The 20,274-nt window shown below is 41.6% G+C and overlaps 2 pseudogenes; both read left to right on the top strand.

Moving 5' to 3' along the window:
- The first annotated feature begins 1,919 nt into the window (after positions 1-1,919).
- LOC123138584 (disease resistance protein RGA5-like) lies at positions 1,920-7,980 on the top strand (annotated as a pseudogene).
- A 3,585-nt stretch (positions 7,981-11,565) lies between these two features.
- On the top strand, positions 11,566-17,626 carry LOC123138583 (disease resistance protein RGA5-like; annotated as a pseudogene).
- The last annotated feature ends 2,648 nt before the right edge of the window (positions 17,627-20,274 follow it).

The following is a 20,274-nucleotide window of genomic DNA, read 5'->3' as shown; positions in this document are numbered from 1 at the left end:
CTTTAACCCGGACAATTGTTCAAAAAGGCATAACACCAGCTTCATATTTCTCGCCTTGGTCAAGTCATGCTCCATAAAGATGATTGTATCATCAGCGTACTGAAGGATGGATACACCTCCATCAACAAGATGAGGTACCAAGCCACCTACTTGACCATTCTCCTTAGCCCTTCCTATCAAAATTGCTAACATATCCACCACAATGTAAAACAGGATAGGGGACATCGGATCTCCTTGTCTTAGGCCTTTATGTGTCTGGAAGTAATGACCTATGTCGTCATTCACTTTAATTCCCACACTTCCTTTTTGCGTAAATGATTCAACCTGCCGACGCCAGGCTTCATCAAAACCTTTCATACGCAAAGCCTGTTGGAGGAATGGCCATTTGACCTTATCGTACGCTTTCTCAAAATCCACCTTAAAAATTACTCCGTCTAATTTTTTGGAATGAATTTCATGAAGCGTTTCATGAAGGACGGCCACCCCTTCAAGGATGTTTCTGTCCGGCATGAAAGCAGTTTGGGATTGCTGCACCACAGAATGCGCAATCTGTGTGAGCCTATTAGTCCCGACCTTGGTGAAGATTTTGAAACTAACATTAAGGAGGCAGATCGGCCTGAACCGTTCAATTCTCACCGCATCCGTTTTCTTAGGAAGCAATGTGATAGTTCCAAAGTTCAAATGAAATAAGTGAAGTTGTCGAGAGAGCAGATCATGAAACATAGGTAACAAATCCCCCTTAATAATGTGCCAACACTTTTTATAAAACTCGACCGGGAATCCATCCGGTCCGGGAGCCTTATTGTTTTTCATCTGTGCAATAGCATCAAACACCTCCTTCTCTGAGAACGGCGTGACCAGAATATCAGTTCTGCACATGAGCAATGATAAAGTTGAGTGGTACCTATGTGTAAAATAACACAAATCTTGTTAACTGGAGGTAGGTATTTTGGGCTAGAACTTCATGGCGACTTATCTGAATTCCCCTGAACTGTTTAGGTTCTTCGGCAAACAGCGAGTGAAGTAGTACTGTTTGACATACTTTTGTCTTGCTGATACAAATGTTTTACTTGCCTTTGTAAGGAAAAAAGAGCAGCATTTGATAAAGAATCATCCTGCATGTGTACCTAAGATAGTACAGCAGCACTACATGCCTAACAGAGCTGCATGTATTACTCATACAGTAGTCCAGTTCAGTTCTGTTAACAGAAAACATCTCCCTTAACTCCCATCAGTTCAGTTTAGCTGTAATTCAATCGATGCAACATGTAGCAGTTTTTATTTTGTGTAATGGCTCTATGTAGACTACATATCCAGTCATTTGTTAATGTTTTCTCTGATATAAATATGGGTTGCTAGTTTGCTACTCGAAGAAAGGATGGCAGGTTGATGGTGATGGAAGATCTTGAAGAGCTGGAAAAAAAATCCATCTTTCTGTAGCCTCTAGTCTATTGCACTTGATCCTGTCTTTAGTCTTATACTGCAAATAAAGGATGGCAGGTTGTAGCCTCTAGTTTTACTGTAATTCTTATACTGCTCAACGGCATGTTGTAATGATATGTACTTGCTGTATGTCGGTGCACGATGTCCAGCTTCAGGTAACTTGCCTAAGCTCGTACGATCACTATTCAGTATGCATGAACATGAACAATTGAGTATTTGTACTATGCTGCCTGGCGTGCATGTACTCTGCTGTTATTTGAGTGCATGAACATTACTTTCAGTCAGGTTGGATGTGGGTTGCCCGCTAAACCCACTTATCCCGTGTAAAAATATGTGGGCAGATGCATGTCTTCCACTTATACTATGCGGCGGATGTTGGGCGGATGCGGGCTTCCCGCGGACAGTCCCACTTGCAGCCTGATTTGCATCTGATTTGATCTGTTTCTTTCTTTTCTTGGTGACAGAGAGCGGCAGCCATGGAGGGGAGTCCAGTCAGTGCCTCGCTGGGCGCCATGGGCTCCCTTCCACGGAAGCTCGATGAGCTCTTGGCGACCAGACACTGGGTTCTGCGGGGCGCTCTGATGGATGAGATCGAGCAGCTCACGACCGACCTTTGCATCCTGTACAAATTAATGCTGAAGCTCTCAGATGCGCCGCAGGAACCTCCTATGGCTGCGAGGTATTGGATGAAGGAAGTGCGCGAGCTTTCCTACAACATGGACGACTTTGCCGACCAATTCCTCCATGCTCATGGCCGTGCCAAGATCTGCAGAGCTGCTCGCCACAAGAATAAAAAAATTTCTCGGGTAAAGATTAAATGTCTTCGAGAGAGGCGGAGGTGGCGCCCATGGATCACTGACAAGATTTCAGAATTCAGGACTCGAGCGCAGGAGGCGATTCAGCGATACCAGCGGTACAAGTTTGATGATTGCGCCTCCAGTCCTGGATTCTCACGTATTGGCCATGAGCTTCCAAGTATTTGGTCAGATGCTGATGATCTTGTTGGCATAGAAGGCCCAACGGATGAGCTTGAGAGGTGGTTGATCAATGGAGAGGAGCAGCTCAAGGTGGTGTCCATTGTGGGTGTTGCAGGAATCGGTAAGACCACTCTTGCCTTAAAGTTGTGGGGTAAGCTCTGTGGACAATTCGAGTGTGGGGCATTTGTGCGGACAGCCCAAAAACCCGATATGAGGGGTATTCTCAGGAACATACTCTTCCAAGTTCGGCCGCACCAACCTCCAAACCATGGCGAGATGCGCCACCTGATCAACGACCTCAGGGAATATCTACAAGACAAGAGGTAACAGTCCTCTGTAGCCATTTCATTTACTGCTATCTTATCTTAGTAGCTTCATCTATTCACAGATTTTCGCTTTGTGGAGCAGACATGTATTAATCGTTGTCCAGTTATATGCACATTTTGTTTCACAACATTGGTCCATTTTCTTTGGAGTTACCGTGTCATCATGTAAGTCCATTGAGAAAATCAACTTACAACAGCATTTCAATTATCTACTTCCACTTGAATAATGTGCAAAAGTAGTTCAGGTGGACCCGACAGTGCATCCGGTGCCGCAAGCCACACAAGGAGACATCAGATGTGTCAAGGGCTTACAGATGCGCCAAATTACTTTGTTTCCCAGTTAAACCCTGTTTATTTGGGCTTCAGCTTCTGGCACTTAGAAATTGCCAGCATCTTGAGCAGCCATGTTGCTTCTCAGGACTGCTTTCCAGCAGAATTCTGAAAACAGAAACTCCACTCTCCCTTAGAGGATATACTGAAAATACATAAGTTTGTTGGTTTGTTAAAATTTATTATATTGCTTTGTAGTAGAGATCCTGTAAAGAGATTAGGCACTCTCCCTACTGTTCTTACAAAAAGAAACGGAAAAAAAAGAAGAGTCAACATCTAGGAATTCCGCCATTGCCGTTTGCTATGGGTTTCTCGGTTGATGTATCTCTGTTAACCTAACAGTGCCAATGTAATTTTTGTCAGGCTAATTATACTATCTAAGGAGTACCATAAAGATTATCTATTCATAAAAAGAATTGACATTAAATGAAACAGGTGTCCTGACATCACATTGAAAATCACAGAAGTCAATGTACTGCACGGTACACTAGAATTCTCTGAATCACCCTAAAAAACTGATGCTCTTGAAAAAACTTAAATGTTACTATTTTTGAACATTTTTTCTATTTTCTATTGTCCTTTCGGTGTTTTACTAACAGGCATGCTATGTACAAAATATTTGTCAGGTACTTTGTTATAATTGATGACTCATGGGCTACATCACTATGGGATGTGGTTAGTCGCGCTTTTCCACAGAGTAATAGTTGCAGCAGAATAATAACTACGACAGAAATTATGGAAGTAGCTCTCGCATGTCGCTGTTTTTGCCCTGAGCATATTTTTAAAATGGAACCTCTTAGTGATGATGACTCAGAGAAATTACTGCTCCAACGAATGCTTGTCCCAGGAAATCAAAGTCCTCAACAATTTGATGATGTTATACCTCAGATTATGAGAAGTTGTGGTGGCTTGCCACTAGCAATCATCATTGTAGCCAGAATTTTAGCAAGCCAACCTGAGAAGCTAGAGCAATGGGGCAGTACACAGAATTCTTCTGGTTCCATTTTCGGGGCAAATCCTAGCATGGAAGGGTTTATGGGACGAATATTGAACATTTGCTTCATTAGTCTTCCACATTATTTGAAGACATGTCTGCTCCATCTTAGTACATATCCAGAGGGCTATCTATTCTTGAAATATGACGTAGTGAAGCAATGGGTGGCTGATGGTTTTATATGTGCAAACGAAGGTCAAGACATGGAGGAAGTTGCCGGGAGCTATTTTGATGAACTTGTCAGTATGGGCCTTATCCAAGTTATGGATATCAGCTGCGATTTTGAGTCGTTGTCTTATTCAGTACACCAGCTGGTACTTCATCTCATTACATACAAGTCCGTTGAAGAGAACTTCATCACTGTAGTGGATTATTCGCAAACAACAATACCACTTGCTGATAAAGTTCGTCGATTGTCGCTCCACTTCGGCAGTGCAACATGTGCAACTACACCAGAAAGCACCAGATTATCGCAAGTTCGATCACTTTTCTTTTCTGGCCTGTTTAACTGCATGCCTTCATTCGTGGTGTTTAAGCTTCTTCGAGTTCTAATACTTCATCTTTGGGATGATACTGGAACCAAGACATTGAACCTCACAGGAATTTGTGAACTTTTTCGGTTGAGATATTTGCAGGTCACATGTAATGTCACTGTAAAGCTACCAGATAAGATTGAAGGGATGAAACACCTAGAAACACTGGAAATAAACACACAGGTACTTGATATTCCACTGGACATTGTTAGACTTCCGAGCTTGTTGCATCTTTGTCTTCGAGGTGCAAATCTACCTAGTGGGATTGGGTGCATCAGATCTCTACGTACACTCATGTATTTTGACCTTGGCAATAGCTCTGAAGACAACCTATGGGACCTTGGTGAGCTGACAAACCTGAGGGATCTTCATCTCCCATTTTCTTCATCACTCTCTAGTGAACATTTGAAAAGAAATCTGATAGCTCTGGCCTCTTTACTTGGGAAACTTTGTAACCTCAAATCTCTCACTCTGGCTGCTGGTACTGCTGGAACGGTGGTTCTTTTTGATGTTTCAAGCGGCATGTAGGCCCCCATCTTTCTCGAGAGACTTGAGTTGCTGCCGCACATTTGCATCTTGTCCAGACTTCCCAAGTGCATCGGACAACTCCACAAAATCTGCATTATGAAAGTTGCTGTCAGAGAACTGCCGATGAGTGATATTGCTATCCTCACAGGATTACCTTCTCTCACAGTTCTTTGGCTGTCTGTTCAGACAGCTCCTGGGGGAAGGATCGTCTTCAGCGACAGGGCATTCTCCGTTCTCAAGTATTTCAAGTTTAGATGTGGTGTACTTTGCATGTCTTTCATGGCAGGAACCATGCCCAATCTTCGTAGGCTCAAGCTAGGTTTCAACGCCCATATCGGGGAGAAGTATGAAAACATGCTAGCCGGAATTGAGCACCTTTTAACTCTCCAGTACATTGCTGCACAAATTGGAGCTACCACTGAATCAGACTGGAGGGCAGCAGAGTCAGCGATCAACAATGCCATTGACAAGCACCCAAGGTTTCCTAGAAGTAACTTACAGTGGGTGGATCCGATAGAGGAAGAATGTCGTCCTTCAGAGAAACATCATTGGAGCCAAGAAAAAGGCACATTAGGTGAAACCCCTTTAACGCTGGATTTTTTTTATTTCACCTGGAAATATTTCTTTAGGGCCCTTCAATTATTGTTGTGGCGTTTGATAAAAATTTTGGTCTGTAGCTGATAGCCCGGACCTTTTTTTTTCTTTTTTATGTTTTCCATTTTTAATTCCTACAAGGGCAATGGTGGTACCCGCTACTGTTTAATCAAAGAAGAGTCTAATTGTTGCTCAAGATGGTTTGATCAGTTTGGATCAGCTTGTTTTCCATGACCTAGGGTTCGAAGTATTAAATGTTTTCATTTTAATTTCTGATCAAGTGTAGAATATAATCTTTTGAAAGCATAAATATTATTTTCATTGTGATTTGTTGAGGAGCATCACTCTTGTGTTAGGATTTCACTAATCCTAGGTCATGCTTAAGCTCCCAACTTTAGATGGTATCATTGTTTGGAGGAGAGGATGGTTGATTGCTTGAACTCATGCATAGCTAAAGGTTACCTTAATATTGGGCTTGGTACAAAACCTACTACTGCTTTATCTTATCTTTTAGTCTTTCTCTCATAGGTTTTGACATCAACGTGCTTCTCAAAGAAGCAAGGAGCAGGTGGTTAAAGCCTTCTGAAGTTTACTATATCTTGTTGAATCATGAGCAGCTTCATATCACCCATGAGCCACCAAATAAGCCACCCAGTAAGTACATCTCCTTAATTTTGAGAAATTTGCTTTTACTTCTATCTTTATTTGTGTACAATAACAATATCATTTGTTCTCTAGGTGGCTCACTATTCCTTTATAATCGCCGTGTGAATCGGTTTTTCCGGAAAGATGGTTATGCATGGCGAAGGAAGAAAGATGGAAGAACTGTCGGGGAGGCTCACGAGCGATTAAAGGTTTGCTTCAGAAAGCTCAGTATAGTGTCACTGTATTCCAATTATTTTCGTCTTGTCAATACAGTCTTGCCAACAAGAGAGGGTGCCGCCTGTCAGGACATCTCGGACTGGGTGTGCATGTCCCTTCTATTAATGCATCATCTTTGCAAGAAGTAGCAACATAATTGTACAGTCTGTGTGATCGATGTTTCATGGCAAATCAAGTATCACAAATTAATCAGATCATTCACATCCATTTAGCTGAATGTGTTGAACATTTACACATATTCATGTATACTCCCTCTGTTCCTAAATATAAGATCTTTTAGAGATTCCTACATGGAGTACATACGGAGCAAAAATGTGTGAATCTACACTCTAAAATATATCTATATACATCCGTATGTAGTCTATATTGAAATCTCTAAAAGGTCTTATATTTAGAAACGGAGTGAGTAGTTCTTAACTGTATATATTTGCCCAGGTTGCTTTACTGTATAGTGTTTATTGCTCTGTTAGGCGACACATCGGAATTGGGACAAGGCAACAAGAAAATAACTATACCAATTGTTGGTTCAGAATTTGAATATTTAACTCCAAAGATTAATTTATGAGAAACAGTGCAAGTGACACAAGTCTTACAGCTACTGATCTTGCAAACAGTGTATTGGGCTTGTTCTTTTTTTTTACCAATACCTGTGTCTATATATGTTGTGTGATATCTTAGCTGTCACAGCAGTGCTAATACGTATCCTAGAAATAAGATATTGTATGGTTAACCTGGTCATTATGTATGAATGAATTTTGCAGAACATTTTGTTAGTAGAACTTAAAAATTAGTTATTAATCAGCACACTTAGCACTTAATCTTATATATGACATTTTCATATCATAACATGTTGGAAACGTTGATGCTCTGAGTTGCTACTATGCTCATGAAGAGCAAAATCCGTATTTTCAGAGACGATGCTTATGGATGCTGGAACCGTAAGATCAGCTTTGCCATTTATAACTTTATGTTACCGTTAGGTTGCTATTGTGCCAAAATGCTTGAGCACTACTCCCTCCGTTCCTAAATATTTGTCTTTCTAGTGATTTCAACAAGTGACTACATACGAAGCAAAATGGGTGAATCTACACTTTAAAATATGTCTATATACATCCGTACATGGTAATCCATTTAAAATCTTTAAAAAGACAAATATTTAGGAACGAAAGGAGTACATGCTATTCATTTGCTATCTAGGAAATGTTGCAACCATTTTTCTAGGCAAAGAAGAGTGACTACTACTATTTATTATAATACCTATTCTCCTTTTCTGCAGTGCATACGATCACATTGTGCTGGTACAATATAGAGAAGTGGCCGAGGTATGTGAGTTTTTCGAAACGGGGGACTCCCCGGACTCTGCATTAGAGTGATGCATACGGCCCTTTATTAACCAAATAACAAGTTCTAACAAGTTTTCAAAGTCTCCAAAAGCAAAAAAAGGAAATCAAGCTCACACAGAGCCAAAAAGGGCTAGAAACACAAACTAGCCATGAAAAGACGCCACAACCGGCTGGCTAATAAATAGATAGGTGAACTAATTGCCTATCAAATTACATGACCGCCATCCAAACCGGTTGAAGATATCCCAAGCTACCATCTCCCAGCGGATAGATCCAGTAACCAAATGCTCCCTGGCCCCCATCGGAGTGAGTAGCGACCACGAACGGATCAGTGCCGTGGCTCTGAAAATAACCTGCAAAAAATGAATACGTGATGTTCTGTTAAAAACCAAGTCATTTCTGCAATTTCAGATAGTCCACATCAAAGCGCAAACTCCAACCCGAATGTGTCTCGCTAAGTCTGGCTCAATCCCATTAAGCCATGTCCCAAGTAACGCATTGACAGAATTCGGTGGAGTAATATTAAAAGCAATGTGGACCGTCCGCCAAAGGACTTTGGTCAACGGGCAATCAAGAAAGAGGTGTTTGATCGTCTCATCCCGATCACAGAAACTACACCTAGTAGGTCCTGTCCAATTACGCTTTATTAAATTGTCCTTGGTTAAAATAACTTGTTTATGGACAAATCACATAAACACTTTTATTTTCAATGGAACTTTGACATCCCAGACGTTCTTGGATGTGGGAATGGAGGTCAAATTAATAACATCAATATACATTGATTTAACTGTGAATACTCCCGACCTAGTCAGATTCCAGCGTAACTCATCAGGTTGTTTGGAAAGCTGAACCTCCATCAGTCTTCTAACTAGAGCCATTCTTCCCAACGATTGCCCGCTAGCGACCGTCTAAACTGAATATTAAGGGGGATAGATTGAAATACCGTTGCAATGAAAACCTCACGTCGTTGAGCAATACGATATAAAGACGGATATTGAATGGCCAAGGGTGTCTCGCCTAGCCAAGTATCCTCCCAGAAGCGTGTACTAGCGCCGTTTCCAACAACAAACTTTGTTCTATTAAACAAGGACTGTTTGACTTTCATCAGTCCTTTCCAAAAGGGCGAGTCAGTCGGCCTGACTGTGACCTGGGACAAAGTTTTTGTCTGGAGGTACTTGCTGCGAAGGATCTGTGCCCACGTGGCATCAGTCTCAGAAGAGAGCTTCCACAGCCACTTACTAAGAAGGCATCTGTTTTTGACCTCAAGATTCTCAATACCAAGACCCCCTTGGTCCTTCGGTCTACGGATGATATCCCATTTAGTAAGCCTGTATTTTCTTTTAAGTTCATCACCCTGCCAAAAGAAACGCGATCGATAGAAGTCCAGTCTTTTCCTAACACCGACTGGGACCTCAAAGAACGATAAGAGAAACATATGCATACTCGTAAGCACCGAATTAATCAGAATTAATCGGCCTCCGTAAGACATGAGCTTACCCTTCCGGCAACTTAGTTTCTTCTCAAATCGGTCCTCGATGCACTTCCATTCTCTGTTTCTTAGCCTACGATGGTGGATTGGAATAGCTAGGTACGAGAAAGGTAAATCCCCCAACTCACACCCAAACAATTGCCTATAAGCCTCTTGTTCTTCTTTGGCTCTACCAAAGCAGAACAACTCGCTCTTATGAAAGTTAATCTTTAACCTGGACAATTGTTCAAAAAGGCATAACACCAGCTTCATATTTCTCGCCTTGGTCAAGTCATGCTCCATAAAGATGATTGTATCATCAGCGTACTGAAGGATGGATACACCTCCATCAACAAGATGAGGTACCAAGCCACCTACTTGACCATTCTCCTTAGCCCTTCCTATCAAAATTGCTAACATATCCACCACAATGTAAAACAGGATAGGGGACATCGGATCTCCTTGTCTTAGGCCTTTATGTGTCTGAAAGTAATGACCTATGTCGTCATTCACTTTAATTCCCACACTTCCTTTTTGCGTAAATGATTCAACCTGCCGACGCCAGGCTTCATCAAAACCTTTCATACGCAAAGCCTGTTGGAGGAATGGCCATTTGACCTTATCGTACGCTTTCTCAAAATCCACCTTAAAAATTACTCCGTCTAATTTTTTGGAATGAATTTCATGAAGCGTTTCATGAAGGACGACCACCCCTTCAAGGATGTTTCTGTCCGGCATGAAAGCAGTTTGGGATTGCTGCACCACAGAATGCGCAATCTGTGTGAGCCTATTAGTCCCGACCTTGGTGAAGATTTTGAAACTAACATTAAGGAGGTAGATCGGCCTGAACCGTTCAATTCTCACCGCATCCGTTTTCTTAGGAAGCAATGTGATAGTTCCAAAGTTCAAATGAAATAAGTGAAGTTGTCCAGAGAACAGATCATGAAACATAGGTAACAAATCCCCCTTAATAATGTGCCAACACTTTTTATAAAACTCGACCGAGAATCCATCCGGTCCGGGAGCCTTATTGTTTTTCATCTGTGCAATAGCATCAAACACCTTCTTCTCTGAGAACGGCGCGACCAGAATATCAGTTCTGCACATGAGCAATGATAAAGTTGAGTGGTACCTATGTGTAAAATAACACAAATCTTGTTAACTGGAGGTAGGTATTTTGGGCTAGAACTTCATGGCGACTTATCTGAATTCCCCTGAACTGTTTAGGTTCTTCGGCAAACAGCGAGTGAAGTAGTACTGTTTGACATACTTTTGTCTTGCTGATACAAATGTTCTACTTGCCTTTGTAAGGAAAAAAGAGCAGCATTTGATAAAGAATCATCCTGCCTGTGTACCTAAGATAGTACAGCAGCACTACATGCCTAACAGAGCTGCATGTATTACTCATACAGTAGTCCAGTTCAGTTCTGTTAACAGAAAACATCTCCCTTAACTCCCATCAGTTCAGTTTAGCTGTAATTCAATCGATGCAACATGTAGCAGTTTTTATTTTGTGTAATGGCTCTATGTAGACTACATATCCAGTCATTTGTTAATGTTTTCTCTGATATAAATATGGGTTGCTAGTTTGCTACTCGAAGAAAGGATGGCAGGTTGATGGTGATGGAAGATCTTGAAGAGCTGGAAAAAAAATCCATCTTTCTATAGCCTCTAGTCTATTGCACTTGATCTTGTCTTTAGTCTTATACTGCAAATAAAGGATGGCAGGTTGTAGCCTCTAGTTTTACTGTAATTCATATACTGCTCAACAGCATGTTGTAATGATATGTACTTGCTGTATGTCGGTGCACGATGTCCAGCTTCAGGTAACTTGCCTAAGCTCGTACGATCACTATTCAGTATGCATGAACATGAACAATTGAGTATTTGTACTATGCTGCCTGGCGTGCATGTACTCTGCTGTTATTTGAGTGCATGAACATTACTTTCAGTCAGGTTGGATGTGGGTTGCCCGCTAAACCCACTTATCCCGTGTAAAAATATGTGGGCAGATGCATGTCTTCCACTTATACTATGCGGCGGATGTTGGGCGGATGCGGGCTTCCCGCGGACAGTCCCACTTGCAGCCTGATTTGCATCTGATTTGATCTGTTTCTTTCTTTTCTTGGTGACAGAGAGCGGCAGCCATGGAGGGGAGTCCAGTCAGTGCCTCGCTGGGCGCCATGGGCTCCCTTCCACGGAAGCTCGATGAGCTCTTGGCGACCAGACACTGGGTTCTGCGGGGCGCTCTGATGGATGAGATCGAGCAGCTCACGACCGACCTTTGCATCCTATACAAATTAATGCTGAAGCTCTCAGATGCGCCGCAGGAACCTCCTATGGCTGCGAGGTATTGGATGAAGGAAGTGCGCGAGCTTTCCTACAACATGGACGACTTTGCCGACCAATTCCTCCATGCTCATGGCCGTGCCAAGATCTGCAGAGCTGCTCGCCACAAGAATAAAAAAATTTCTCGGGTAAAGATTAAATGTCTTCGAGAGAGGCGGAGGTGGCGCCCATGGATCACTGACAAGATTTCAGAATTCAGGACTCGAGCGCAGGAGGCGATTCAGCGATACCAGCGGTACAAGTTTGATGATTGCGCCTCCAGTCCTGGATTCTCACGTATTGGCCATGAGCTTCCAAGTATTTGGTCAGATGCTGATGATCTTGTTGGCATAGAAGGCCCAACGGATGAGCTTGAGAGGTGGTTGATCAATGGAGAGGAGCAGCTCAAGGTGGTGTCCATTGTGGGTGTTGCAGGAATCGGCAAGACCACTCTTGCCTTAAAGTTGTGGGGTAAGCTCTGTGGACAATTCGAGTGTGGGGCATTTGTGCGGACAGCCCAAAAACCCGATATGAGGGGTATTCTCAGGAACATACTCTTCCAAGTTCGGCCGCACCAACCTCCAAACCATGGCGAGATGCGCCACCTGATCAACGACCTCAGGGAATATCTACAAGACAAGAGGTAACAGTCCTCTGTAGCCATTTCATTTACTGCTATCTTATCTTAGTAGCTTCATCTATTCACAGATTTTCGCTTTGTGGAGCAGACATGTATTAATCGTTGTCCAGTTATATGCACATTTTGTTTCACAACATTGGTCCATTTTCTTTGGAGTTACCGTGTCATCATGTAAGTCCATTGAGAAAATCAACTTACAACAGCATTTCAATTATCTACTTCCACTTGAATAATGTGCAAAAGTAGTTCAGGTGGACCCGACAGTGCATCCGATGCCGCAAGCCACACAAGGAGACATCAGATGTGTCAAGGGCTTACAGATGCGCCAAATTACTTTGTTTCCCAGTTAAACCCTGTTTATTTGGGCTTCAGCTTCTGGCACTTAGAAATTGCCAGCATCTTGAGCAGCCATGTTGCTTCTCAGGACTGCTTTCCAGCAGAATTCTGAAAACAGAAACTCCACTCTCCCTTAGAGGATATACTGAAAATACATAAGTTTGTTGGTTTGTTAAAATTTATTATATTGCTTTGTAGTAGAGATCCTGTAAAGAGATTAGGCACTCTCCCTACTGTTCTTACAAAAAGAAACAGAAAAAAAAGAAGAGTCAACATCTAGGAATTCCGCCATTGCCGTTTGTTATGGGTTTCTCGGTTGATGTATCTCTGTTAACCTAACAGTGCCAATGTAATTTTTGTCAGGCTAATTATACTATCTAAGGAGTACCATAAAGATTATCTATTCATAAAAAGAATTGACATTCAATGAAACAGGTGTCCTGACATCACATTGAAAATCACAGAAGTCAATGTACTGCACGGTACACTAGAATTCTCTGAATCACCCTAAAAAACTGATGCTCTTGAAAAAACTTAAATGTTACTATTTTTGAACATTTTTTCTATTTTCTATTGTCCTTTCGGTGTTTTACTAACAGGCATGCTATGTACAAAATATTTGTCAGGTACTTTGTTATAATTGATGACTCATGGGCTACATCACTATGGGATGTGGTTAGTCGCGCTTTTCCACAGAGTAATAGTTGCAGCAGAATAATAACTACGACAGAAATTATGGAAGTAGCTCTCGCATGTCGCTGTTTTTGCCCTGAGCATATTTTTAAAATGGAACCTCTTAGTGATGATGACTCAGAGAAATTACTGCTCCAACGAATGCTTGTCCCAGGAAATCAAAGTCCTCAACAATTTGATGATGTTATACCTCAGATTATGAGAAGTTGTGGTGGCTTGCCACTAGCAATCATCATTGTAGCCAGAATTTTAGCAAGCCAACCTGAGAAGCTAGAGCAATGGGGCAGTACACAGAATTCTTCTGGTTCCATTTTCGGGGCAAATCCTAGCATGGAAGGGTTTATGGGACGAATATTGAACATTTGCTTCATTAGTCTTCCACATTATTTGAAGACATGTCTGCTCCATCTTAGTACATATCCAGAGGGCTATCTATTCTTGAAATATGACGTAGTGAAGCAATGGGTGGCTGATGGTTTTATATGTGCAAACGAAGGTCAAGACATGGAGGAAGTTGCCGGGAGCTATTTTGATGAACTTGTCAGTATGGGCCTTATCCAAGTTATGGATATCAGCTGCGATTTTGAGTCGTTGTCTTATTCAGTACACCAGCTGGTACTTCATCTCATTACATACAAGTCCGTTGAAGAGAACTTCATCACTGTAGTGGATTATTCGCAAACAACAATACCACTTGCTGATAAAGTTCGTCGATTGTCGCTCCACTTCGGCAGTGCAACATGTGCAACTACACCAGAAAGCACCAGATTATCGCAAGTTCGATCACTTTTCTTTTCTGGCCTGTTTAACTGCATGCCTTCATTCGTGGTGTTTAAGCTTCTTCGAGTTCTAATACTTCATCTTTGGGATGATACTGGAACCAAGACATTGAACCTCACAGGAATTTGTGAACTTTTTCGGTTGAGATATTTGCAGGTCACATGTAATGTCACTGTAAAGCTACCAGATAAGATTGAAGGGATGAAACACCTAGAAACACTGGAAATAAACACACAGGTACTTGATATTCCACTGGACATTGTTAGACTTCCGAGCTTGTTGCATCTTTGTCTTCGAGGTGCAAATCTACCTAGTGGGATTGGGTGCATCAGATCTCTACGTACACTCATGTATTTTGACCTTGGCAATAGCTCTGAAGACAACCTATGGGACCTTGGTGAGCTGACAAACCTGAGGGATCTTCATCTCCCATTTTCTTCATCACTCTCTAGTGAACATTTGAAAAGAAATCTGATAGCTCTGGCCTCTTTACTTGGGAAACTTTGTAACCTCAAATCTCTCACTCTGGCTGCTGGTACTGCTGGAACGGTGGTTCTTTTTGATGTTTCAAGCGGCATGTAGGCCCCCATCTTTCTCGAGAGACTTGAGTTGCTGCCGCACATTTGCATCTTGTCCAGACTTCCCAAGTGCATCGGACAACTCCACAAAATCTGCATTATGAAAGTTGCTGTCAGAGAACTGCCGATGAGTGATATTGCTATCCTCACAGGATTACCTTCTCTCACAGTTCTTTGGCTGTCTGTTCAGACAGCTCCTGGGGGAAGGATCGTCTTCAGCGACAGGGCATTCTCCGTTCTCAAGTATTTCAAGTTTAGATGTGGTGTACTTTGCATGTCTTTCATGGCAGGAACCATGCCCAATCTTCGTAGGCTCAAGCTAGGTTTCAACGCCCATATCGGGGAGAAGTATGAAAACATGCTAGCCGGAATTGAGCACCTTTTAACTCTCCAGTACATTGCTGCACAAATTGGAGCTACCACTGAATCAGACTGGAGGGCAGCAGAGTCAGCGATCAACAATGCCATTGACAAGCACCCAAGGTTTCCTAGAAGTAACTTACAGTGGGTGGATCCGATAGAGGAAGAATGTCGTCCTTCAGAGAAACATCATTGGAGCCAAGAAAAAGGCACATTAGGTGAAACCCCTTTAACGCTGGATTTTTTTTTATTTCACCTGGAAATATTTCTTTTGGGCCCTTCAATTATTGTTGTGGCGTTTGATAAAAATTTTGGTCTGTAGCTGATAGCCCGGACCTTTTTTTTTCTTTTTTATGTTTTCCATTTTTAATTCCTACAAGGGCAATGGTGGTACCCGCTACTGTTTAATCAAAGAAGAGTCTAATTGTTGCTCAAGATGGTTTGATCAGTTTGGATCAGCTTGTTTTCCATGACCTAGGGTTCGAAGTATTAAATGTTTTCATTTTAATTTCTGATCAAGTGTAGAATATAATCTTTTGAAAGCATAAATATTATTTTCATTGTGATTTGTTGAGGAGCATCACTCTTGTGTTAGGATTTCACTAATCCTAGGTCATGCTTAAGCTCCCAACTTTAGATGGTATCATTGTTTGGAGGAGAGGATGGTTGATTGCTTGAACTCATGCATAGCTAAAGGTTACCTTAATATTGGGCTTGGTACAAAACCTACTACTGCTTTATCTTATCTTTTAGTCTTTCTCTCATAGGTTTTGACATCAACGTGCTTCTCAAAGAAGCAAGGAGCAGGTGGTTAAAGCCTTCTGAAGTTTACTATATCTTGTTGAATCATGAGCAGCTTCATATCACCCATGAGCCACCAAATAAGCCACCCAGTAAGTACATCTCCTTAATTTTGAGAAATTTGCTTTTACTTCTATCTTTATTTGTGTACAATAACAATATCATTTGTTCTCTAGGTGGCTCACTATTCCTTTATAATCGCCGTGTGAATCGGTTTTTCCGGAAAGATGGTTATGCATGGCGAAGGAAGAAAGATGGAAGAACTGTCGGGGAGGCTCACGAGCGATTAAAGGTTTGCTTCAGAAAGCTCAGTATAGTGTCACTGTATTCCAATTATTTTCGTCTTGTCAATACAGTCTTGCCAACAAGAGAGGGTGCCGCCTGTCAGGACATCTCGGACTGGGTGTGCATGTCCCTTCTATTAATGCATCATCTTTGCAAGAAGTAGCAACATAATTGTACAGTCTGTGTGATCGATGTTTCATGGCAAATCAAGTATCACAAATTAATCAGATCATTCACATCCATTTAGCTGAATGTGTTGAACATTTACACATATTCATGTATACTCCCTCTGTTCCTAAATATAAGATCTTTTAGAGATTCCTACATGGAGTACATACGGAGCAAAAATGTGTGAATCTACACTCTAAAATATATCTATATACATTCGTATGTAGTCTATATTGAAATCTCTAAAAGGTCTTATATTTAGAAACGGAGTGAGTAGTTCTTAACTGTATATATTTGCCCAGGTTGCTTTACTGTATAGTGTTTATTGCTCTGTTAGGCGACACATCGGAATTGGGACAAGGCAACAAGAAAATAACTATACCAATTGTTGGTTCAGAATTTGAATATTTAACTCCAAAGATTAATTTATGAGAAACAGTGCAAGTGACACAAGTCTTACAGCTACTGATCTTGCAAACAGTGTATTGGGCTTGTTCTTTTTTTTACCAATACCTGTGTCTATATATGTTGTGTGATATCTTAGCTGTCACAGCAGTGCTAATACGTATCCTAGAAATAAGATATTGTATGGTTAACCTGGTCATTATGTATGAATGAATTTTGCAGAACATTTTGTTAGTAGAACTTAAAAATTAGTTATTAATCAGCACACTTAGCACTTAATCTTATATATGACATTTTCATATCATAACATGTTGGAAACGTTGATGCTCTGAGTTGCTACTATGCTCATGGAGAGCAAAATCCGTATTTTCAGAGACGATGCTTATGGATGCTGGAACCGTAAGATCAGCTTTGCCATTTATAACTTTATGTTACCGTTAGGTTGCTATTGTGCCAAAATGCTTGAGCACTACTCCCTCCGTTCCTAAATATTTGTCTTTCTAGTGATTTCAACAAGTGACTACATACGAAGCAAAATGGGTGAATCTACACTTTAAAATATGTCTATATACATCCGTACGTGGTAATCCATTTAAAATCTCTAAAAAGACAAATATTTAGGAACGAAAGGAGTACATGCTATTCATTTGCTATCTAGGAAATGTTGCAACCATTTTTCTAGGCAAAGAAGAGTGACTACTACTATTTATTATAATACCTATTCTCCTTTTCTGCAGTGCATACGATCACATTGTGCTGGTACAATATAGAGAAGTGGCCGAGGTATGTGAGTTTTTCGAAACGGGGGACTCCCTGGACTCTGCATTAGAGTGATGCATACGGCCCTTTATTAACCAAATAACAAGTTCTAACAAGTTTTCAAAGTCTCCAAAAGCAAAAAAAGGAAATCAAGCTCACACAGAGCCAAAAAGGGCTAGAAACACAAACTAGCCATGAAAAGACGCCACAACCGGCTGGCTAATAAATAGATAGGTGAACTAATTGCCTATCAAATTACATGACCGCCATCCAAACCGGTTGAAGATATCCCAAGCTACCATCTCCCAGCGGATAGATCCAGTAACCAAATGCTCCCTGGCCCCCATCGGAGTGAGTAGCGACCACGAACGGATCAGTGCCGTGGCTCTGAAAATAACCTGCAAAAAATGAATACGTGATGTTCTGTTAAAAACCAAGTCATTTCTGCAATTTCAGATAGTCCACATCAAAGCGCAAACTCCAACCCGAATGTGTCTCGCTAAGTCTGGCTCAATCCCATTAAGCCATGTCCCAAGTAACGCATTGACAGAATTCGGTGGAGTAATATTAAAAGCAATGTGGACCGTCCGCCAAAGGACTTTGGTCAACGGGCAATCAAGAAAGAGGTGTTTGATCGTCTCATCCCGATCACAGAAACTACACCTAGTAGGTCCTGTCCAATTACGCTTTATTAAATTGTCCTTGGTTAAAATAACTTGTTTATGGACAAATCACATAAACACTTTTATTTTCAACGGAACTTTGACATCCCAGACGTTCTTGGATGTGGGAATGGAGGTCGAATTAATAACATCAATATACATTGATTTAACTGTGAATACTCCCGACCTAGTCAGATTCCAGCGTAACTCATCAGGTTGTTGGGAAAGCTGAACCTCCATCAGTCTTCTAACTAGAGCCATTCTTCCCAACGATTGCCCGCTAGCGACCGTCTAAACTGAATATTAAGGGGGATAGATTGAAATACCGTTGCAATGAAAACCTCACGTCGTTGAACAATACGATATAAAGACGGATATTGAATGGCCAAGGGTGTCTCGCCTAGCCAAGTATCCTCCCAGAAGCGTGTACTAGCGCCGTTTCCAACAACAAACTTTGTTCTATTAAACAAGGACTGTTTGACTTTCATCAGTCCTTTCCAAAAGGGCGAGTCAGTCAGCCTGACTGTGACCTGGGACAAAGTTTTTGTCTGGAAGTACTTGCTGCGAAGGATCTGTGCCCACGTGGCATCAGTCTCAGAAGAGAGCTTCCACAGCCACTTACTAAGAAGGCATCTGTTTTTGACCTCAAGATTCTCAATACCAAGACCCCCTTGGTCCTTCGGTCTACGGATGATATCCCATTTAGTAAGCCTGTATTTTCTTTTAAGTTCATCACCCTGCCAAAAGAAACGCGATCGATAGAAGTCCAGTCTTTTCCTAACACCGACTGGGACCTCAAAGAACGATAAGAGAAACATATGCATACTCGTAAGCACCGAATTAATCAGAATTAATCGGCCTCCGTAAGACATGAGCTTACCCTTCCGGCAACTTAGTTTCTTCTCAAATCGGTCCTCGATGCACTTCCATTCTCTGTTTCTCAGCCTACGATGGTGGATTGGAATAGCTAGGTACGAGAAAGGTAAATCCCCCAACTCACACCCAAACAATTGCCTATAAGCCTCTTGTTCTTCTTTGGCTCTACCAAAGCAGAACAACTCGCTCTTATGAAAGTTAATCTTTAACCCGGACAATTGTTCAAAAAGGCATAACACCAGCTTCATATTTCTCGCCTTGGTCAAGTCATGCTCCATAAAGATGATTGTATCATCAGCGTACTGAAGGATGGATACACCTCCATCAACAAGATGAGGTACCAAGCCACCTACTTGACCATTCTCCTTAGCCCTTCCTATCAAAATTGCTAACATATCCACCACAATGTAAAACAGGATAGGGGACATCGGATCTCCTTGTCTTAGGCCTTTATGTGTCTGAAAGTAATGACCTATGTCGTCATTCACTTTAATTCCCACACTTCCTTTTTGCGTAAATGATTCAACCTGCCGACGCCAGGCTTCATCAAAACCTTTCATACGCAAAGCCTGTTGGAGGAATGGCCATTTGACCTTATCGTACGCTTTCTCAAAATCCACCTTAAAAATTACTCCGTCTAATTTTTTGGAATGAATTTCATGAAGCGTTTCATGAAGGACGACCACCCCTTCAAGGATGTTTCTGTCCGGCATGAAAGCAGTTTGGGATTGCTGCACCACAGAATGCGCAATCTGTGTGAGCCTATTAGTCCCGACCTTGGTGAAGATTTTGAAACTAACATTAAGGAGGTAGATCGGCCTGAACCGTTCAATTCTCACCGCATCCGTTTTCTTAGGAAGCAATGTGATAGTTCCAAAGTTCAAATGAAATAAGTGAAGTTGTCCAGAGAACAGATCATGAAACATAGGTAACAAATCCCCCTTAATAATGTGCCAACACTTTTTATAAAACTCGACCGAGAATCCATCCGGTCCGGGAGCCTTATTGTTTTTCATCTGTGCAATAGCATCAAACACCTTCTTCTCTGAGAACGGCGCGACCAGAATATCAGTTCTGCACATGAGCAATGATAAAGTTGAGTGGTACCTATGTGTAAAATAACACAAATCTTGTTAACTGGAGGTAGGTATTTTGGGCTAGAACTTCATGGCGACTTATCTGAAT

The sequence above is a fragment of the Triticum aestivum genome, chromosome 6B (genome assembly GCF_018294505.1).
Source record: "Triticum aestivum cultivar Chinese Spring chromosome 6B, IWGSC CS RefSeq v2.1, whole genome shotgun sequence".
Taxonomy (NCBI): Eukaryota; Viridiplantae; Streptophyta; class Magnoliopsida; order Poales; family Poaceae; genus Triticum; species Triticum aestivum.
This window is presented reverse-complemented; position numbering and strand designations above follow the sequence as displayed.